This window comes from Oncorhynchus tshawytscha, linkage group LG21 (genome assembly GCF_018296145.1).
Source record: "Oncorhynchus tshawytscha isolate Ot180627B linkage group LG21, Otsh_v2.0, whole genome shotgun sequence".
Classification (NCBI taxonomy): Eukaryota; Metazoa; Chordata; class Actinopteri; order Salmoniformes; family Salmonidae; genus Oncorhynchus; species Oncorhynchus tshawytscha.
In genome coordinates this window covers 749,270-771,181 of record NC_056449.1, presented here as the reverse complement: position 1 = coordinate 771,181, position 21,912 = coordinate 749,270, and positions in this window count along the sequence as shown.

Below are 21,912 nucleotides of genomic sequence, written 5' to 3'. Positions count from 1 at the left end.
GATTATAATCGAAGAGAATTCTCTTGGTAGATAATGCGGTCTACATTTGATTGTGAGGAATTCTAAATCAGGTGAACAGAAGGATTTGAGTTCCTGTATGTTTCTTTCATCACACCATGTCACGTTAGTCATAAGGCATACGCCCCCGCCCGTCTTCTTACCAGAAAGATGTTTGTTTCTGTCGGCGCGATGCGTGGAGAAACCCGCTGGCTGCACCGCTTCGGATTGCGTCTCTCCAGTTAGCCATGTTTCCGTGAAGCAGAGAACGTTACAGTCTCTGATGTCCCTCTGGAATGCTACCCTTGCTCGGATTTTATCAACCTTGTTGTCAAGAGACTGGACATTGGCAAGAAGAATGCTAGGGAGTGGTGCACGATGTGCCCGTCTCCGGAGTCTGACCAGAAGACCGCTTCGTTTCCCTCTTTTTCTGAGTCGTTTTTTTTTTGGTCACTGCATGTGATCCACTCGGTTACACTGGTTGTAAGGCAGAACACAGGATCCGCATCGCGAAAAACATATTCTTGGTCGTACTGATGGTGAGTTGACGCTGGTCTTATATTCAGTAGTTCTTCTCGGCTGTATGTAATGAAACCTAAGATGACCTGGGGTACTAGTGTAAGAAATAACACGTAAAAAAACAAAAAACTGCATAGTTTCCTAGTAACGCGAAGCGAGGCGGCCATCTCTGACGGCGCCGGAACTTATAGTTAGAAGGATACACTTGTTCTTAATGCAATTGCTGTGTCACATTTTTTTTTACGTTACGGAATTAGTTTACTATTCAATCATCTGAGACGGCGCTCAGACGTAACAATATTTCTCCGCTATGTTGGAGTCAACAGAAATACAAAATTACAACATAAATATTCCCTTACCTTTGATGGTCTTCGATCAGAATGTAGTGGAAGGAGTCATACTTACCCAATACATCGTTTTGTTTCAATTCTAGTGTCCATGTAGTAGCATATGCTACCACTTTCAGCTCAAATGCCCACAAAATGACTTCTGGTCCAGAATAATTGCGCATCAAAACTTCCAAATTACATATTATAGGTCGACTATAAACTGGTCAAACTAAGTGCAGAATCAAGCTTTGGGATGTTATAAATGTACAAAACGAATGGCATTCCAACCGGACAATCCTAGTTCATCTAGGGCTGGCTGGAACAAAGGAAGCTGTGTGTCCAAAGCGCATGGAAATCCTCGCGACACTCAAAGTTTTTCGCCTCATTGGGTCAAAGTTCACAGCATTTGCACAATTAAACGCTCTACTGAATGAGGACATCTAGTGGAAGACATAGAAAGTGTTTCCAGATCCATAACTGGTTGGGAAGGGAGGGGGCGATGACGCCAAAGTTGCTCCAACTTTCAGGATTCCAAAACTAGTTTGGAAGATTGCCTGCCCTGTGAGTTCTGTTATACTCACAGACATAATTCAAACGGTTTTAGAAGCTTCAGAGTGTTTTCTATCCAATAATAATTATAATATGCATATATTAGCAATTTAGGACAGATTTTTATGCAGTTTACTATGGGCACGCAATTCATCCAAAGGGGGCAGTATTTTCCCTATCCCTAACAATTTTAGAATATGGCTGTAACGTAACAAAATATGGAAAAAGTAAAGGGGTTTTAAGAATTTCCGAAGGCAATGTATATGTATAGACGGACCAGGGTAAAAACCCATTCTGTTATAGACAGAAGCCTGTGACATGACAAACCAATCAGGATTCACCTCTCGTTATTTCCAAACACTCCATTAACTCAGGCAATCATGACAAGAAGGGAAGGATTCTGTCTTTCTCACTGTTATAGCTCAGTGCTTGCTCCTTGGGTCAACTAGGCTGAACATTTTTGTTTTTATTTACAGATCCCCATACAAGTTTGTAATGAAGGCATATTACATTTTACATGTTCAAAAAGGCATTGCTTTTGACAAAAAATAAGAATATATATGTGACTGACCGGTTCAAATCGGTGTTATGAAGAAAATTTTGAAATTATGTTTTTTACATTGGATAAAACTAGAGACAGAGCTAAAAAAATATATATATCATATAGTGCAGTTGAGGAACAATTGGAAAGTAATTTTGCTTTGAAAGTTTAGAAACGTGTAAACTCACTTCTGAGAAAATGGCCTTTGAATGTTTTGGTACTACTATTGGAGACCCCTCTTTGTCTACACCAATTCAACATCGTTCCCACACTCTTAAGCTTTGCCCCATCCATCTTTAAGGGTTGATCCGTATGTACTAAAAACAGCAGTCAAGCACCCAAGCTAACTTGCTAGCTACTTCAATACATCTACGTGAGAGCGAACAGCTCACTGAACATTACTTGCCCTAGTAGAGCTGGTTAGGCTGTTATGTTATCAAGAGCGTTGGTTGACTGCAACTGTGCTGTCAGAATGAGCATTCGTGCATTTAAAATCGCACACCGGACGATGTGGCAGATGAGTAGGCTGGATGTGAACGTTCTGACCTCACAACGGCAGTGAAGCACCCAAGCTAACTGGCTGACATTGGCTAGCTTGCTAGCTACTTCCAGACACAAATGAGAGAACAGCTCACTCTTCCCAGGGCTGTTTTTATTTATTTTACTATTTTCTACATTGTAGAATAATAGTGAAGACATCACAACTATGAAATAACACATATGGAATCATGTAGTAACCAAAAAGCTGGCCATTTTGGGATGGGGGCAGCATTTTCACTTTTGGATGAATAGCGTGCCCAGATTGAACTGCCTCCTACTCTGTCCCAGATGCTAATATATGCATCTTATTATTTGTATTGGATAGAAAACACTCTGACGTTTCCGAAACTGTTTGAATGATGTCTGTGAGTAGAACAGAACTCATATGGCAGGCATTAACCTGAGAAAAATCCAACCAGGAAGTGGGACATCTGAGGTTTGTAGTTTTTCAAAGCTTTGCCTACCGAGTACACATTGAGATATGGATGAGGTTGCACTTCCTAGGGCTTCCACTAGATGTCAAATGTCTTTTGAAACATTAATGAGGATTCTACTATAAAGAAAGGGCTCATGAGACCTGTTTGAGTCAGTGGTCTGGCATAGTGCCTCAGTCTCGTTTGACATGTTTCTGAAGGACTGTAACGGAACTTTGAGTTTTTGTCGAGATGAAATACTCGCGCCTCATGAAGATGGATTACTGGGCTGAACACGGTAACAACAAGTGGCCATTTGCACATAAATGATGGACTTTATGGAACAAATCAGTCATTTATTGTCGAACTGGGATTGGGAGTGCCTTCTGGGAGTGCCTTCTGGTGAAGATCATCAAAGGTAAGTAAATATTTATGTTGTTGTTTCTAACTTTGTTGATTCCAAAATGGTGGCTATTCCTCTGGCTGTCTTGGGTTCTGAGCCCCATTCTCAGATTATGCTTTTTCCGGAAAGTATTTTTGAAATCTGACACAGCGGTTGCATAAAAGAGAAGTCTATTTTTAATTCTGTGAATAACACTTGTATCTTTTATCAATGTTTATTATGAGTATTTCTGCAAAATCACCGGATGTTTTGGAATCAAAACATTACTGCATGTAATGCGCCAATGTAAACTGAGATTTTTGGATATAAATATGCACATTATCGAACAAAACATGATGTAACATGATGTCCTATGAGTGTCATCTGATGAAGATCATCAAAGGTTAGTGATTACTTCTATCTATATTTCTGCTTTTTGTGACTCCTATCTTTTTCTGGAAAAATGGCTGTTTTTTTCGATTTGGCGGTGCTCTAACATAATCATATGTTGTGCTTTAGCTGTAAAGCATTTTTTTTAATCGGACACAATGGGTAGATTAACAATATATTTATCTTTCATTTCCTGTATTGAACTTGTTAATGTGTGAAAGTTACATATTGCCTTTTCAACGGAATGTTGTTGAGGTGTTCCGCTAGTGGAACCCCTGCGCTAGAAAGGTTAAACAAATCAAAATATATTTTATATTTTAAATTCTTCAAAGTAGCCACCCTTTGCCTTGATGACAGCTTTGCACACTCTTGGCATTCTTTCAACCAGCTTCACCTGGAATACCTTTTCTTTTTTTGCACATTTTGGCTGCTTTTCCTTCACTCTACGGTCCAACCTATCCCAAACAATCCCAATTGGGTTGAGGTCGGGTGATTGTGGAGGCCAAGTCATCTGGTGCAGTACTCCAGAATGTGAGTTTAATAATAATAAAAGTCAGAATAAACAAAACAGTGGCCTCCCGAGTGGTGCAGCGGTCTAAGGCACTGCTTGGCAGTGCTTGAGGCATCACTACAGACCCGCATTCGACCCATGAGGCGTCGCTCAATTGGCCCAGCGACATCTGGGTTAGGGGGGGTTTGGCCGGCCAGGAAGACCTTGTCCCATCATACTCTCGTGACTCCTTGTGGTAAGCCGGGCGCATGCACAGTGACTTCAGTCGCCAGTTGTATGGTGTTTCCTCTGACACATTGTTGCGGCTGGCTTCCGGGTTAAGTGAACAGTGTGTCAAGAAACAGTGAGGCTTGGCAGGATCGCGTTTCAGACGACGCATGTTTCTCAACCTTCACCTCTCCCCAGTCTGAACGATAGTTGCAGCGATGGGACAAGACTGTAACTTACAATTGGATATCACAAAATAATAAACAAAATCAGATGAAGTGCACTGAACGAGACATAACCAATACTGCCTGATGACTGAGGTTACTGAGGGCTAAAGAAAGGGAGAGTAATCAAGATGAAGATGAGGTCCAGGTGCGCATAGTGATGGTGCCAGGACCGGTGGTTAGTAGACCAGGGTCGAGCACTGGAGAGGGGAGCTGGATTGGGTGTGACAACTACACAAACAAAGTTGCCAATATCTTTGCACCTACGGCAGGCCGATAGGCTACATATCCTATATATTTATATTATTTCACATTGAAATTAATTTTATGTTCAGTAATTTATAGGCTACGCTGGCTACACTGTCTATCATTTTTGCATCAACCTATTTCATGTGTAACATGTGCACAATGATGTGCCAAATGAATCTGTGATTGAATGCATTATTATAGAGTAAGCATTAGAATAATCTGCATCAATATTTGCAGCCATTAATTGGGTGATAATATCTCTCTTTGAGATTGTCTGTTGTATTGTGAAACAATTCTAATGATAATTCAGGTAAGATTTCAATGAAAAAGATGATCAGAGAGCAGCTCTGCCTTTCTTTCGATCTTATCAGTATCAACACCTACTCAAATGACACACTTAGCGAACATTCTTTCTGCGTGGTGATTGGGAAACGCATGTTACATAATCGGCCGTTGTAGGAAAGATGCATTGTTAAAACCCTAAGCCTAAATTCTATCATGAAACGGGCCCTGCTCCTGGGCAGGCTAAATCATGGCTAACTCCACTTAGCCTGAATTAAAAGATGGATCCGAGGGTTGAGGACCAATTAAATCAGATTCCCTCCCTCTTGCGTCATCATTCCCTTCACTTGAGGAAGACGATTGATTAAACATGTTGTTGTTAAAAAGTGATATTTTACATTAGTTTAATAAAATATTGAATCAGGTAATGACAGAATGCATTTTAAACGTCAGGCAATGTAAAACTTTTGTATTACTTAATAAAACATATATAGAAAGGTGGGGAAAAAAGGTGCCTGTGCATTGACGAGCACACCAAAGACGGCATTAACGATACAAAAATCAATTATAGATGCCACTTTTTAAAGCCTGCTGAATATGCAAGATGACGTTTCTTTCATTTTGGCAAAAATGAAAATGTGGCACTGACTATCCTATGGATTGATGTTTCAACATTGTCTCAATAAAGAGTTCAGCATTCGACTAACTATGTATAACACGCGTGCACAGTTACAAGGCTGCTAGAGTTAGCGGCAGGTGGATGAGCAATATCCAGTGTCGTAGTGCAGATTAGAGATGGGTATGAGTAATAGAGTACTTGAATACACGAACGGATGTCAAAGCTCATTCTTTAACCAGAGATCACATTTTTGGGGGGTGGAATGTGATTTGAGGCTGCCCGAATGGGCAAGTGAAATGTTGTCTTCAAGGGAACGTTAATTTGCTTTGACTCTGGTGTTCCATCTGTACATGTGCATTTGCGAGGCACAACAAAAAAGAAACCAAGCCAAGCATCACAGCGCTCTTCTCCCTAAAATCCCTTTCCACTCCATGTCTCATTCACTCAATTGCGCTCTGACCAGGGCAGACAGTGAACAATTCACCAAGTGGAATCCAAGCAGCAGTGCAGCAGGCAAGGGAGTAGGTGTCACACCCACTTGGTAGAAGCTTTTATTTCTGGAGGCAGATTTCTTGCTCTTTGAACAGCAGGTGGGGGCTTCAGAGGATGCTTCAAAGACTCCTGCCACTTGTTGTGCCCAAAGGCCTGACACCTTTTACTTCACACCTTAGTGCAAGTTGAATTTGTATCTGGTCTGTCCTTGCAAGCCTGGGAACCTTAACTCAGCAAAAAAATACAGTTGAAGTCGTAAGTTTTACATACACCTTAGCCAAATACATTTAAACTCAGTTTTTCACAATTCCTGACATTAAATCATGAAAACATAAAATTCCCTGTCTTAGGTCAATTAGGATCACCACTTTATTTTAAGAATGTGAAATATCAGAATAATAGTAGAGAGAATTTATTTCAGCTTTTATTTATTTCCTCACATTCCCAGTGGATTAGAAGTTTACACACACTCAAGTATTTGGTAGCATTGCCTTTAAATTGTTGAACTTGGATCAAACGTTTTGGGTAGCCTTCCACAAGCTTCCCACAATAAGTTGGGTGAATTTTGGCCCATTCCTCCTGACAGAGCTGGAGTATCTGAGTCAGGTTTGTAGGCCTCCTTGCTCCAAACGCTTTTTCAATTCTGCCCACACATTTTCTGTAGGATTGAGATCAGGGCTTTGTGATGGCCACTCCAATACCTTGACTTTGTTGTCCTTAAGCCATTTTGCCACAACTTTGGAAGTATGCTTGCGGTCATTGTTCATTTGGAAGACCCATTTGCGACCAAGCTTTAAAAACATGACTGATGTCTTAAGATGTTGATTCAAAATATTCACATATTTTGCCTGTCTCATGGTGCCATCTATTTTGTGAAGTGCACCAGTCCCTCCAGCAGCAAAGCACCCCCACAACATGATGCTGCCTCCCCCGTGCTTCACAGTTCACAGCTTGCAAGCCTCCCCCTTTTTCCTCCTAAAATAACAATGGTTATTATGGACAAAGAGTTGTATTTTTGTTTCATCAGACCAGAGGACATTTCTCCAAAAAGTATGATCTTTGTCCCCATGTGCAGTTGCAATCCGTAGTCTGGCTTTTTATGGCGGTTTTGGAGCAGTGGCTTCTTCCTTCCGAGTGGCCTTTCAGGTTATGTTGATATAGGACTCGTTTTACTGTGGATATAATTATGTTTGTACCTGTTTCCTCCAGCATCTTCACAAGGTACTTTGCTGTTGTTCTGGGATTGATTTGCACTTTTTCACCAAAGTAAATTAATCTCTAGGAGACTGAACGCATCTCCTTCCTGAGCGGTAGGATGGCTGCGTGGTCCCATGGTGTTTATACTTGCGTACTATTGTTTGTACAGATGAACGTGGTACCTTCAGGCGTTTGGAAATTGCTCCCAAAAATGAACCAGACTTGTGTAGGTCTACAATTTTTTTCTGAGGTCATTTGCTGTGTTCTTTTGATTTTCCCATGATGTCAAGCAAAGAGGCACTGAGTTGGCCTTGAAATACATCCACATGTACACCTCCAATTGACCCAAATTACGTCAAGTAGCCTATCAGAAGCTTCTAAAGCCATGACATCATTTTCTGGAATTTTTCAAGCTGTTTTAAGGGACAGTCAACTTAGTGTATGTAAACTTCTGACCCACTGGAAATGTGATACAATGAATTATAGTTAAATAATCTGGTCTATAAACAATCGTTTGAAAAATTACTTGTGTCATGTACAAAGTGGATGTCCTAACCGACTTGCTAAAACTCTAGTTTGTTAACAAGACATTTTTGGAGTGGCTGAAAAACGAGTTAATGATTCCAACCAAACTGTATGTAAACTTCCGACTTCAATTTTATATCATATTAATAGCATCAGATCAAACACTACTCACTCAGTTCCAGGTTGGATGGTGTCCTCAGGTCTCTGCTGTTTGTTTGCTAGAGCACCCTCTGTATAACTTGGAAAAAGAAAACATTGGAAGCAGTAATCTCTCCGGTTAAACTTTCTAGTGCAGGCGTTCCGCTAGCGGAACCCCTCGACAACATTCCGCTGAAAAGGCAGTGCGCGAAATTCAAAAAGATTTTTTGAAATATGTAACTTTCACACATTAACAAGTCCAATACAGCAAATGAAAGATTAACAAGATGTCTATCTACCCATCGTGTCCGATTTCAAAAATGCTTTACAGCGAAAGCACAACATATGATTATGTTAGGTCGTAGCCAAGTAAAAAAAAACTGCAATTTTTCCAGCCAAAGATAGGAGTCACAAAAAGCAGAAATATAGATAAAATGAATCACTAACCTTTGATGATCATCATCAGATGACACTCATAGGACATCCTGTTACACAATACATATATGTTTTGTTTGATAATGTGCATATTTATATCCAAAAATCTTAGTTTACATTGGCGCGTTACGCGCAGTAATGTTTTGATTCCAAAACATCCGGTGATTTTGCAGAAATAATCATTATAAATATTCATAGAAGATACAAGTGTTATTCACAGAATTAAAGATAGACTTTTCCTTAATGCAACCGCTGTGTCAGATTTCCAAAAAACTTTCAGGAAAAAGCATAATCTGAGAACGGCACTCAGAGCCCAATCCAGCCAGAGAAATATCCGCCATTTTGGAGTCAAAAGAAGTTAGAAATAACATTATAAATATTCACTTACCTTTGATGATCTTCATCAGAAGGCACTCCCAGGAATCCCAGTTCGACAATAAATGTCCAAATAGTCACTTGTTGTTAGCGTGTTCAGCCCAGTAATCCATCTTCATGAGACGCGAGCACTTTGTCCAGACAAAACTCGAAAATTTCCGTTACAGGTCGTAGAAACAAGTCAAACGATGTATGGAATCAATCTTTAGGATGTTTTTAACATAAAACATCAATAATGTTCCAACCGGAGAATTCATATGTCTGAAGAAAAGCACTGGAACGAGAGCTAACTCTGTCGGGAGTGCGCGTTATGAGCCTGAGACACTCTGCCAGACCCTCGACTCAAACAGGTCTCATGAGCCCCTCCTTTATAGTAGAATCCTCATTCAAGTTTCTAAAGACGGTTGACATCTAGTGGAAGCCATAGGAAGTGCAACTTGACTCCATAGACACTGTGTATTCGGTAGGCCAAGCTTTGAAAAACTACAAACCTCAGATTTCCCACTTCCTGGTTTGAGTTTTCTAGTGTTTTCTATCCAATACAAATAATAATGCGCATATATTACCATATGAGACAGAGTAGGAGGCAGTTCACTCTGGACACGCTATTCATCCGAAAGTGAAAATCTTGCCCCCTATCCCAAAAAGGTTCATTTTGGTCAAAATTAGGTTGTAGGTTTGGGGTTTTGATCTGGAGCAAAGGCCATGCTGTGGAGGGTAGCATCCTGCACATGTACCTGCTGAAAAATCCACGATTTATCTAACTCCAAATCTTTCCTTTTGTAAAAAACATGTTGAAAAATGTGAGCGCTCACATGCAGCTGTCTCTCTCTCTCTGAGGGGGGCGTGTCTTGGGTCAGTTTTGGGTCAGTCTTTTATAGAGCCTGTCAAACAGGAGATGTCTCTGAAGGAATGTCGGATATCATGTTGTGGCCTTTAAAGAGTTTTAAGTAATTAACCTCTCTTAAGAACAGCTTTTTACCCAGCTTCACCGAAACACCTGTCGGCATAAGTGAAAGACTCATTTCTCTTATGTCTTAGTGCATACGCACAAACGTTAACATCTGAAAATGAGGCAAAGGACTGCTTCTACCAGTTACTAGATGAGGCCCTTCACCGCGTCCCCGGGAATGACAAGATCTTTCTGCTGGTTGACTTCAACGCTAGGGTGGGACAGAACAACAGGATATGGAGCGAGTGCTGGGTAGGCATGGTGTTGGCCAAGTCATTCAGAACGGCATGAGACTGCTACCTCTATGTGCCGAGCATGATCTCATCATCACTAACACCTTGTAGCAGCAGAAGAACAAATATAAAACATCATAGATGCACCCACACTCCAAACACTGGCACCTGATCGACTACTTGATAGTGATACAATCTGACACTAATGATGTCCTTCTTGATACGTGCCATGAGGGGTGCCATGCTGGACAGATCACCATATAATACTGGCTAAACTCCAGGTGAGAATATGTATCCCCAAATGCCTGCAGAAGTCCAATATGAGGCGTGTGCACTGTATCCTGCATGAGAAAGCTGCAGCAAGGGATGAGTTCCATCGTTCTCTCGCTGAAAGGCTGAGGAAGACTGAGCCTCTCTGTGCGCAGAGTAGTCCATGAAGAGGGCATCTATCAGCTCAGTGCATCATCAGGCAGCGGCCCACTCCATTGGCTACCGAGGTAGGAAACATCATGACTGCTTTGATGAGAACTCTGACACCATCACAAACTTACTGGACAATATGCAAAGTACAAAGAGCTACTCTCAACAGCCTCACATCTGCTACCCTCCACCAGCAATGGCATGCATGACGCAAGGAAGTGCATACAACCTTGCATGCTCTGCAGAATGAATGGTGGACGAATAAGTCACAGGAAATACACATTTATGGCAACAAAAACAACAAAAGCACAATTTCAAATCAGCTAAAACTATTTATAGCCTTAGAAGTTGCTCTATCACCCCCCTGAAAACAGCAGATGGTCTGACTCTCTTGAAGGACCAAAATCAGATCCTGATGAGGTGGGCTGACCACTTTGAAGCACTACTCCATCAGTGCTCTCCGACAGACCACCATTCCCCAACCTTTCAAGAAGTGTTATTAGCTATTCGTTCCCTCAAGAACAACAAGACTCCTGGCGCTGACAGCATCCACATTGTAGCTTCAGAAAGAACAGGAGTATAGTCAACATGATATTCACAGCACTGCAACTCCAGGAGAAGTGGCATGAACAACATCAGGACCTTCCATGACCTTTGTTGACCTGTCCAAGGTCTTCGACACTTTGAGCAAGGATCTACAGTTCTTCTGCCACCATTTACCACAAACGGTTGAGACATAAGCTCAAATTTTAAAAGAGGAACCACTGTTATATGGGGCATTCTACTCAAATGTGGCTCTCCAGACAAATTTGTCAACATCCTTTGCCAGTTCCATGGTGGGATGATGGCTCGGGTTGCCATAGGTGGGCAGGAGTAGGGCTGTTACTGTGACCGAATTGCTGCCACATCGGCGGTCATGAGTCATGAAGGCAGTCATTTAGAAATGGTAATTAGGCTTCTCCAAGCTCTGATGCTGATGATGGTCATTAGTAGTCTACCATATTTGCCAACTGCCTGGTACTCAGCACTCTATTGTCCCTCTAATCACTCTGACATCAATGCAAATGTGATTGAAAATCTAATCAAACACTTCATGAGAGCCCATGAGCTCATGTTGTGCAACATTTCTATGGGATATGCAATTGTGTGAGAAAACAGAGTCATGGTTTCTATTAAAAAGAGGAGGATCCCATCAGATTTCTATAGGCTAGGCCTACTATATTTACGCTACCGTTCAAAAGTTTGGGGTCACTTAGAAATGTCCTTGTTTTTGAAGGAAAAGCTATTTTTTTGTCCATTAAAATAACATCAAATTGATCAGAAATATGTTTTTTGATAAGGTTTGTATCACAACTAAAGTGGCCAAGTAACTTCTTAAAATTAAGCACATTAATCCACTTTACTATGGATGTACTGTAGAGCCTAACTGGTATACATACACAGCACGTGAAAAAAATGCACCTTTATAAGAAAAGCATTACATGCATTATCGCATTTGCGGTCACTTTTGATAATGGTGTTTTCCCACTAAACATTCGTTCTTATAGCCTACTGCCGTGAGCGCATTGCTGTGCTTATAATGTGAAGAAATAGCCTAATAGTTTATTAATATTTTAAGCTAAACCTTCTGATCTTTTGCATCAGTGCATTGTATTAATTTGGGATCTATCGCATCCCACAACTGTCACAGACTATGTTTGGAATATTTATTTCTCACACAGAATAGGTCTACTTTTGTACTATGGGGGATAGTAGATGGACATAGGCTAGTGCCTTTGCTGTTCATTAGGCCTACTCATCTTGTTGGCTGACGAAAAGAAAATGTGGAAAGATCTTCCAATATCTTCAATATGCACCTCAGAAATGGATAAGGACACACGCAATTGCATGCCCGATGGGTCTTTCTTCACTTATAGCCTGTGAAAAAGACGCGATCACATGACGGAGAGCCATGTGAGAGAGAGGTGCTTCGGAGCACACAGCATGCAGGGAGAAGCAAGTAAAAAGTATTATATTCAGCCCAAGGACACAACACCACTGGCCCAAAAAGGCAAGGATTTTTTTAGGGGGCATTACGGCCACACAATTGAGATGCTGCCGGAAAATATGAGGCATTATCAAGTGCTTGTCAAATTGTGAATGAAAGACTGATGAAGTGTGTACAGCCTGCACATCACCCAGCCTTAGAATGTATTAAAAATCAAAACATATAGCCCAATGTTTGTATCACAACTAAAGTTACATAAATAACTCAAAATTAAGCATACCTGTTACCTTTTTAACCACTCAACACAGAATAGCCACATGTACTCACTCCCTCAAATCATTAAGAGAAAATATCCATATGGTCAGGCGTGAGTTGGGTGGGTTGTCTCAAATCATTAAGAGAAAATATCCATTCTATTTTATTCAGCTTTGTTCAATTGTATTCTTCATACTGTAAAATAATGCCAGCAGAATGTGTTAAATGTGGTTATGTTAATTAATGGTAAATAATCCATCAATTAAATGTATTTATGAAGCATTTACATTTTTGCAATGTATTAAAAATAAAAAACAGAAATACCTTATTTACATAAGTATTCAGACCCTTTGCTATGAGACTCGAAATTGAGCTCAGGTGCATCCTGTTTCCATTGATCATCCTTGAACTGTTTCTACAATGTGATTGGAATCCACCTGTGGTAAATTAAATTGTTTGGACATGATTTGGAAAGGCACACACCGGTCCCACAGTGGACAGTGCATGTAACGAGCAAAACCCTCAGAGACAGGATTGTGTTGAGGCACAGATCTGGGGAAGGGTACCAAAACATTTCTGCAGCATTGAAGGTCCCCAAGAACACAGTGGCCTCCATCATTCTTAAATGGAAGAAGTATGGAACCACCAAGACTCTTCCTAGAGATGGCCACCTGGCCAAACTGAGAAATCGTCGGAAAGGGTCCTTGGTCATGGAGGCGAACAAGAACCTGATGGTCACTCTGACAGAGCTCCAAAGGAGATGGGAGAGCCTTCCATCAGGACAAACATCTCTGCAGCATTCCACCAATAAGGCCTTTAAGGTAGAGTGGCCAGATGGAAGCCACTCCTCAGTAAAAGGCACATGACAGCCCTCTTGGAGATTGCCAAAAGGCACCTAAAGGACTCAGACCATGAGAAACAAGATTCTCTGGTCTGATGAAACCAAGATTGAACTATTTGGCTTGAATGCCAAACGTCACATCTGGAGGAAACCTGGCACCATCCCTACGGTGAAGCATGTTGGTGGCAGCATCATGCTGTGGGGATGTTTTTCAGTGGCAGGGACTGGGAGACTAGTCGGGATCGAGGCAAAGACGAATGGAGCAAAGTACAGAGAGATCCTTGAGGAAAACCTTCTCCAGAGTGCTCAGGACCTCAGAGTAGGGCGAAGTTTCACCCTCCAACAGGACAACAATCTTAAGCACACAGCCAAGACAATGCAGGAGTGGCTTCGGGACAAGTTTCTGAATGTCCTTGAGTGGCCCAGCCAGAGCCCAGACTTGTACCCAATCTAACATCTCTGGAGAGACCTGAAAATAGCTGTGCAGGGACGCTCCCCATCTAACCTGACAGAGCTTGAGAGAAGATTGGGAGAAATTCCCAAATACAGGTGTGCCAAGCTTGTAGTGTCATAGCCAGGAAGAGGCCGTAATTACTGCCAAACGTGCTTCAACAAAGTACTGAGTATAGGGTCTGAATACTTGTAAATGTTTTTTTAAACGTTTGCAAAAATGTCTAAAAACCTGTTATTGCATTGTCTTTATGGGGTATTGTTTGTAGATGAGCTTTTTTTTATGTTTTTCCATTTTAGAATAATGCTGTAACATAACAAAATGTGGAAAAAGTCAAGGGGTCTGAATACTTCAACCTTGACTGCCCTCGCCAACACAGACTCCACATGCCCCATCTGCAATAAAGTTTGTGGATCTCAGATTGGACCCTACAGTCACCAAAGTTTCACCGTTAACTTCTTGCGTCGAGCAATCCCGTATCCGGGAGCGTAATCATAGCATCAAGCTCATTACCATAACGCAACGTTAACTATTCATGAAAATCGCAAATGAAATGAAAGAAATATATTCACTCACAAGCTTAGACTTTTGTTAATAACACTGCCATCTCAGATTTTCAAAATATGCTTTTCAACCATAGCTACACAAACATTTGTGTAAGAGTATTGATAGCTAGCATAGCATTAAGCCTAGCATTCAGCAGGCAACATTTTCACAAAAACAAGAAAAGCATTAAAATAAAATAATTTACCTTTGAAGAACTTCGGATGCTTTCAATGAGGAGACTTATTTTTGTAGCCGAAGAAATTGCGGTCACGACAAGCCGAAAAATATTCAAAATTAGCTCCATAATATCGACAGAAAAATGGCAAACGTTGTTTATAAATCAATCCTCAAGGTGTTTTTCAAATATCTATTCGATAATATATCAACTGGGACAGGTGGCTTCTTAGTAGGAAAGAGAGAAACAATGGCCGCATTTGTCTCTTACGCACAAAACACTCTGACGGACTCCAGCTGACCACTGACGCAATGTTGACGTTAAGGCTCATTTTTCAAAATAAAAGCTTGAAATTATCTATTGTGACACTAGACACATTAGGGAAGCCGTATAAAAAGGAATCTGGTTGATATCTCATTCACCGCTCAATAGGGATGCATAGGAACGCAGAGCTTTCTAAATAAGAGTCCCTTCCTGATTGGATTTTTCTCAGGCTTTCGCCTGCAATATCAGTTCTGTTATACTCACAGACAATATTTTTACAGTTTTGGAAACTTTAGAGTGTTTTCTATCCTAAGCTGTCAATTATATGCATATTCTAGCATCTTGTCCTGACAAAATAGCCTGTTTACTTTGGGAATGTTATTTTTCCAAAAATGAAAATAGTGCCCCCTAGATTCAACAGGTTAATGCTAACAAAATAGGTTCAATAGTAGCTAGCTATCTAACATTAGGCTATAAATAGCAATGCGAATGGCAATGAGATACTAATAATAGTACTACACAGATCATGCACTTAACATTAGCTAGCAGGCTAACTTTACACTTTGTCTTGCAATAAAAGCAACTTTCTGACAAAATCAGAAACATATAATACGTGAAAATGTAGCTAGCTAGACTCTCTTACCCATATACATGGATGAACGCTTCTCCCTTTCTGTCACGGATGCCATGGTTTCCCTTAGTTTGAAGATGTAATCTGGAGACAGGTGTTCTATACAACAGCCTTCTGTGTGTTCTCTTTTTGACTCCCTCCGCATATATGTGCAATCAAATGCCAGAATGTTCTCCATCTCCTTAGCTATCATACTCTGCTTCCACCGGATATTCCACTGATTTCCAAACTTGGTCCTCTCCACAGAAAGTGGAGAGCATTAGCAACACTTTTCAGTTCTTCATGATATATTTAAAAAAAAACATGTTAGAAAGGATTACCTACACATACTGAGCAGCTCATGTTATAGACAGAAGCGTGCTACATGGCAGACGAATCCAAACTCATCTCTCGGAATGTCCAGCCTATACATTATCTCAGCCAATCATGGCTAGGGTGAAGGTTCCCTCTTTTTCCATGGCTAAACCAACTAGGCATGTAATTTAACAATTGTTTTCATATTTACAGGTGGCATACAAGTTTGTTATTAACGGGATTGCAACCCTAACAAGTTTTTTTTTTTAACAATTCCCTTTGTCATTAGGGCGTATTGTGTGTAGATGGATGATTGATTTTTTAAATCAATTTTAGAATAAAGCTGTAATGTAACAAAATGTGAAAAAAGTGAAGGGGGTCTGAATACTTTCCGAAGGCAGTGTAGAGGGGCTATCACTCTTTCCACACTGTGGTAAATAAAGCCAGTTTGTTATTTTATAATTTTTTCTTTCTGTTTTTAGCCTTGTTTAATAAAACATTGTCAACCGAAGCATGTGTCCCATTGTGCATCAAAGGCACATCTGCTTCAGTGGAACCCGTGGTGCCACACACAGCCCGGGGGCAGGAGGCAGGACACACCTTTCCCCTCAGGGAGAATGCAAGGTGAGCACAATTAGTCCCTGGTACAGGGTGGTGTACCCTGCCAGGGCTGGGAGCAATGGCTGTGCTAGGAGGACTACACCAGCCATGCCAGCCTATCTATAAAAAATTACTTGGCAGCTGCTGTAATCTCAGCATGCTATCTGCCTTAATTAAAATGCGATCTATTCAGAGATGCAATAATCTTCACTGTCTTTAACAATGGAGATCATTAGGATATGTTTACAATCAACCTCGCTCTTTGGGGATCATTCTCCACCGATGATGCATGGTAGAGAGTATCAAAGAATGGCTTTAATTTTCCTCATGTTTTGGATGGATTTTGGCTGTGCCTCTTTTCATCTGCAGCATCTGTTCAAACCGCCTTCCCTCTAGTGCTTAAGAACTGTTTTGATTCAACAGACAAAGTCAGAAACACAATACCACCAGAACAAAACATTAGTGACAACACCAACCAGAGTAAAACAGTAACGAAAAAATGGATGCAGTTGGAGAAGAAATCTATAGGCTTTAGTCATGTGGCTGAACTTTCAAGGTGTGCAAAAATTTCAGAACGTCTTTTGTGCTTTTGTAAGTGAGAAAAAGTCAGTCTAGTGTGAGTATACAGTGCAACCTCAACAAACAGTACAGTAAGTGATATTCGTTAGTTTCATTGTTGAGAGTATATTTGTGCCTCACAACCTGGATTCGGTCTTATGTAGCAAAATTTGAAATTGTGTTTTTTTTTTTTACATTAGATGAAAGTAGAGACTCGGAGCTACAAAATGGTATATCATACACTGTATTTGAGGAACAATGGGAAAGTAATTCTGCTTTGAAAGTTGATAAACTTGTAAACTCACTTTTGATAAACATCGCCTTTGAATGTTTTGCTAACTAGTGAAGAGCTCTCCTTTGTCTATACCCATTCAGCATTGTTCATGCCCTCTTAAGCTTTAGCCCCACCCATCTTGTTTCACTCTCGAAGCGCACACTTGACACTCCGGCTGATGATTTGTTTACCTCTGGATAACATGAAAACAGCCTAACCAGCTCTGCTGGCAACAATTTCATTACGCTTTTTTGCAGACTCTTACTGACACCGGCCATTTTCAATGGGTGTTGTACACCCGGTAACTAGTTAAACAACAATGAACAGTGCCAACAATGCCACAGTGCTGGGAGCTAACCAATCATGTGCAATGTTAGCTAGCTAACGTTAGGCTCCAACTAGAAGAGCAAATGTCCCGGGAAACGAATAATACCGTCAGCTCGGGAGCCAGCCAGCTAACGTTAGCTAGCTAACAGTACACTTTAGCTTGAAATGAAACCACTTCCTGTCAAAATATAAAAACGTGTAATATCTGAAAAAATACATCATTATACATGGACATGTCTCCCTGTCAGGAATGCCATTCCACAATTGCCCTTATATTCAAGATGTAATCTGGAGACAGGTGTTTTCTCTATCTCGTTAGCTATCATACTCTAATTCCACTGATTTCAAAATTTGATCCTCCAGAAAGTGGAGAGCAACACTACACAATACATTTTTTTCAAAAGCCACGTCCGACAGGATTACCAACACAGATTGACGAGCTTCTATGGCAGACCAATCCTCTCTCCTCATATCCAGCCCAGTGTCAGTATTTACAGATTTTATTTAAATTTTTTACTGCCTAGGAACAGTGGGTTAACTGCCTTGCTCAGGAGCAGAACAACCTTGTCAGCTCGGGGATTTGAACTTTCCAACCTTTCAGTTGCTAGCCCAATGCTCTAACCACTAGGCTACGCTGCCACCCCAAGAACTTGGCATATAAGCTTCTTATTAAGGCACATGAAAGTTCACATGTTCAAGAAGGCATTTCTGGCAAAATAACTATTTTGGAAGAAAAAATGTTGGGGTTCAAACAGCTGTCCTGGGAAGTCATGACTTGCGACATACGCCTAGCTACCTGAAATGGGTCACATATATTTAGAAACTCATTAGAACAAGCCTTGAAGTGCTTTTCTATAAGTTATTTGCAGGTTGGTGGGTAGCTGCATTGACTTTCAGACTATTCTGCTATAACCTCACATATAATAAATTTGCAAATGTAAATTAATATAGTCATTAAATATGAATTCGACTGGGACATTTTTAGAGACAAAGCCACATGCTGTAACATTTGTTGGAGAGAAGCAGAACTATAGGAGCCAGAGAGTAAAACGGATGAATGATGAATGCAAATCGGAGGGACATATTTAGATGAGGAAGTACGTCGGAGTACTCCCTGTGTGACAGTTCAGTCCCATATCTCAGCAATGCAAATGAGTGAGAAATTATGTTATGCTGCAGTTCACTGTAGGAGTGCCATTTTGTCAAAGTGGCTAGTGAAGACACAATGCGGTCCGTTCTCTGCAAACAAAGCACCGGCCTGCCAACTGGCCAGTGAAAGAGTTGCAACACTCTTCAAACACCACAGCAAACTTTTCCAATTCCCTAATTCAGCTCCTAGTGTCCTTAACTTTTTTCATATGTTGGGCTTAAATTTTTTTCAATATTTGCTGACATTTGAAAGCGATCTTGTTTTATCTTCAGAGGAAACAACAGATGTCCAATGATTATTCTGTGCCATTACTATGAAAATGACAGGATTAGTATTCTTCCTCAGTTTTTCTCTGTACTCTAGAGAACCATGTCTGTGTGCGTTCAGGTTAAGGAACAATTCGGAGCAAGGCAGAGACTTCTGTTTGTATCCGACTTTCTCATCATTGCTATGACTGAGGCTGTCAGTTTTTTTCTTTCTCTCCTTTGCCTCCCTAAAATTGCCTGGAGTTCACTGGACTCTCTCCCTTTAATTTACTCTGTGAAGTTTCTCAGCACTCTACTGTTTACTTTCAAAACTTTACCATTGAATGTTATCAGAAGAGTTTGCAAAGGTAGTATCCCTGAGTGCCGTTGGGGTGTATTTCCATAAACTGAAATGCAGGAAAGGGAGAGTAGGGAACACACAAGGTGAAAGAACGGGTATCTCTTATTATTAACTTAAACCAATTTGAGAGCGAGAGGAGAGAGTACAGCACAATGGGGGAGGTAGGGAGTAACTGGGGAGTAGGAACGACAGACACCACTGATCAAATTTAGCCCGAACAGCCAAAGACTTTCCCCCCCTACCCACTATATCAAATCAAATTTTATTTGTCACATGTTCACAATACAAGGTGTATACCTTACAGTGAAATACTTATCTTACAAGCCCTTAAACAACAATGCAGTTCTAAGAAAATACCTAAAAAAAAGTAACAGATAAGAAAAACAAATAATTAAGGAGCAGCAGTAAATATCAATAGTAGGGCTATATTCAGGGGGTAGCGGCTCAAAGTCAGGTCAAGGTAATTGAGGTAATTATGTACATGCAGGTAGGGTTATTAAAATGGCTATGCATAGATAATAACAGAGAGTAGCAGCAGCATGGGGGGATGCAAATAGTCTGGGTAGCCATTTCATTGGCTGTTCAGGAGTCTTATAACTTGGGGGTAGAAGCTGTTTAGAAACCTCTTGGACCTAGACTTGGTGCTCCGGTACCACTTACCATGCGGTATCAGAGAGAACAGTCTATGACTAGGGTGGCTGGAGTCTTTAACAATTTTTAGGGCCTTCCTCTGACACCGTCTGGTATAGAGGTCCTGGATGGCAGGAAGCTTGACCCTGGTGATGTACTGGGCCGTACGCATTCCTCTCTGTAGTGTCTTGTGGTCGGAGGCCGAGCAGATGCCATACCAGGCGGTGATGCAACCCGTCAGGGTGCTCTCGATGGTGCAGCTGTAGAACTGAGGATCTGAGGACCCATGTCAAATCTTTTCAATCTCCTGAGGGGGAATAGGTTTTGTTATGCCCTCGTCACGACTGTCTTGATGTGCTTGGACCATGTTAGTTTGTTGGTGATGTAGTCGCCAAGGAACTTAAAGCTCTCAACCTGGTCCAATACAGCCCTGTCAATGAAAATTGGGGTGTGCTCCGTCCTCCTTTTCCTGTAGTTCACAATCATCTCTTTGTCTTGATCACGTTGAGGGAGAGGTTGTTTTCCTTGCACCACACGGCTAGGGATCTGACCTCCTCCCTATAGGCTGTCTCATCACTGTCATCAGCAAACTTAATGATGGTGTTGGAGTTGTGCTGTCCGTGCAGTCATGAGTGAACAGGGAGTACAGGAGGGGACTGAGCACGCACCCGAGGTGCCCCCATGTTGAGGATCAGAGTGGCGGATGTGTTGTTACCTACCCTTACCACCTGGGGGTGGCTTGTCAGGAAGTCTAGGATTCAGTTGCAGAGGGAGGCGTTTAGTCCCAGGGTCCTTAGATTGGTGATGAGCTTTGAGGAAACTATGGTGTTGAACGCTGAGCTGTAGTCAATGAATAGCAGTCTCACATAGGTGTTCCTTTTGTCCAGGTGGGAAAGGGCAGTGTGGAGTGTAATTGAGATTGCATCATCTGTCGATCTGTTGGTGCGGTATGCAAATCGGAGTGGATCTAGGGTTTATGGCATAATGATGTTGATGTGAGCCATGACCAGCCTTTCAAAGCATTTCATGGCTACAGACATGAGTGCTACAGGTCGGTAGTCATTTAGGCAGGTTACTTTAGTGTTCTTGGGCACAGGGACTATGGTGTTCTGCTTGAAACATGTTGGTATTACAGACTCAGACAGGGAGAGGTTGAAAATGTCAGTGAAGACACTTGCCATTTGGTCAGTGCATGCTCGGAGTACACGTCCTGGTAATCCGTCTGGCCCAGCTGCCTCGTGAATGTTGACATGCTTAAAAGTCTTAATCACATCCGCTGCGGAGAGCGTGATCACACAGTCATCCGTATCAGCTGATGCTTTCATGCATGTTTCAGTGTTACTTGCCTAGAAGCGAGCATATAAGTTATTTAGCTCCTCTGGTAGGCTTGTGTCACTGGGCAGCTCTCGGTTATGTTTCCCTTCGTAGTCTGTAATAGTTTGCTAGCCCTGCCACATCCGATGAGCGTCGGAGCCGGTGTTGTACGATTCGATCTTATTCCTGTATTGACGATTTGCCTTTTTTGATGATTCATCAAAGGGCATAGCGGGATTTCTTATAAGCTTCTGGGTTAGAGTCCCACTCCTAGAAAGCGGCCGCTCTGTCCTCAAGTTTGGTGCGGCACACGGATCTTTTGCCTCAAAATCTATAATGCACAACAGTAAAATTCCACCCAAGCTTTCTCTAAACAAAGGACATGTTTCTCTGCTTTTTAGAGTATGTGTTTCCCTCTGCAGTCCCTCCATGAATCAAGCCTTGTATGATTCTCTCAGCTCCAGCTCAGTGCAATAATAACTGATTTACT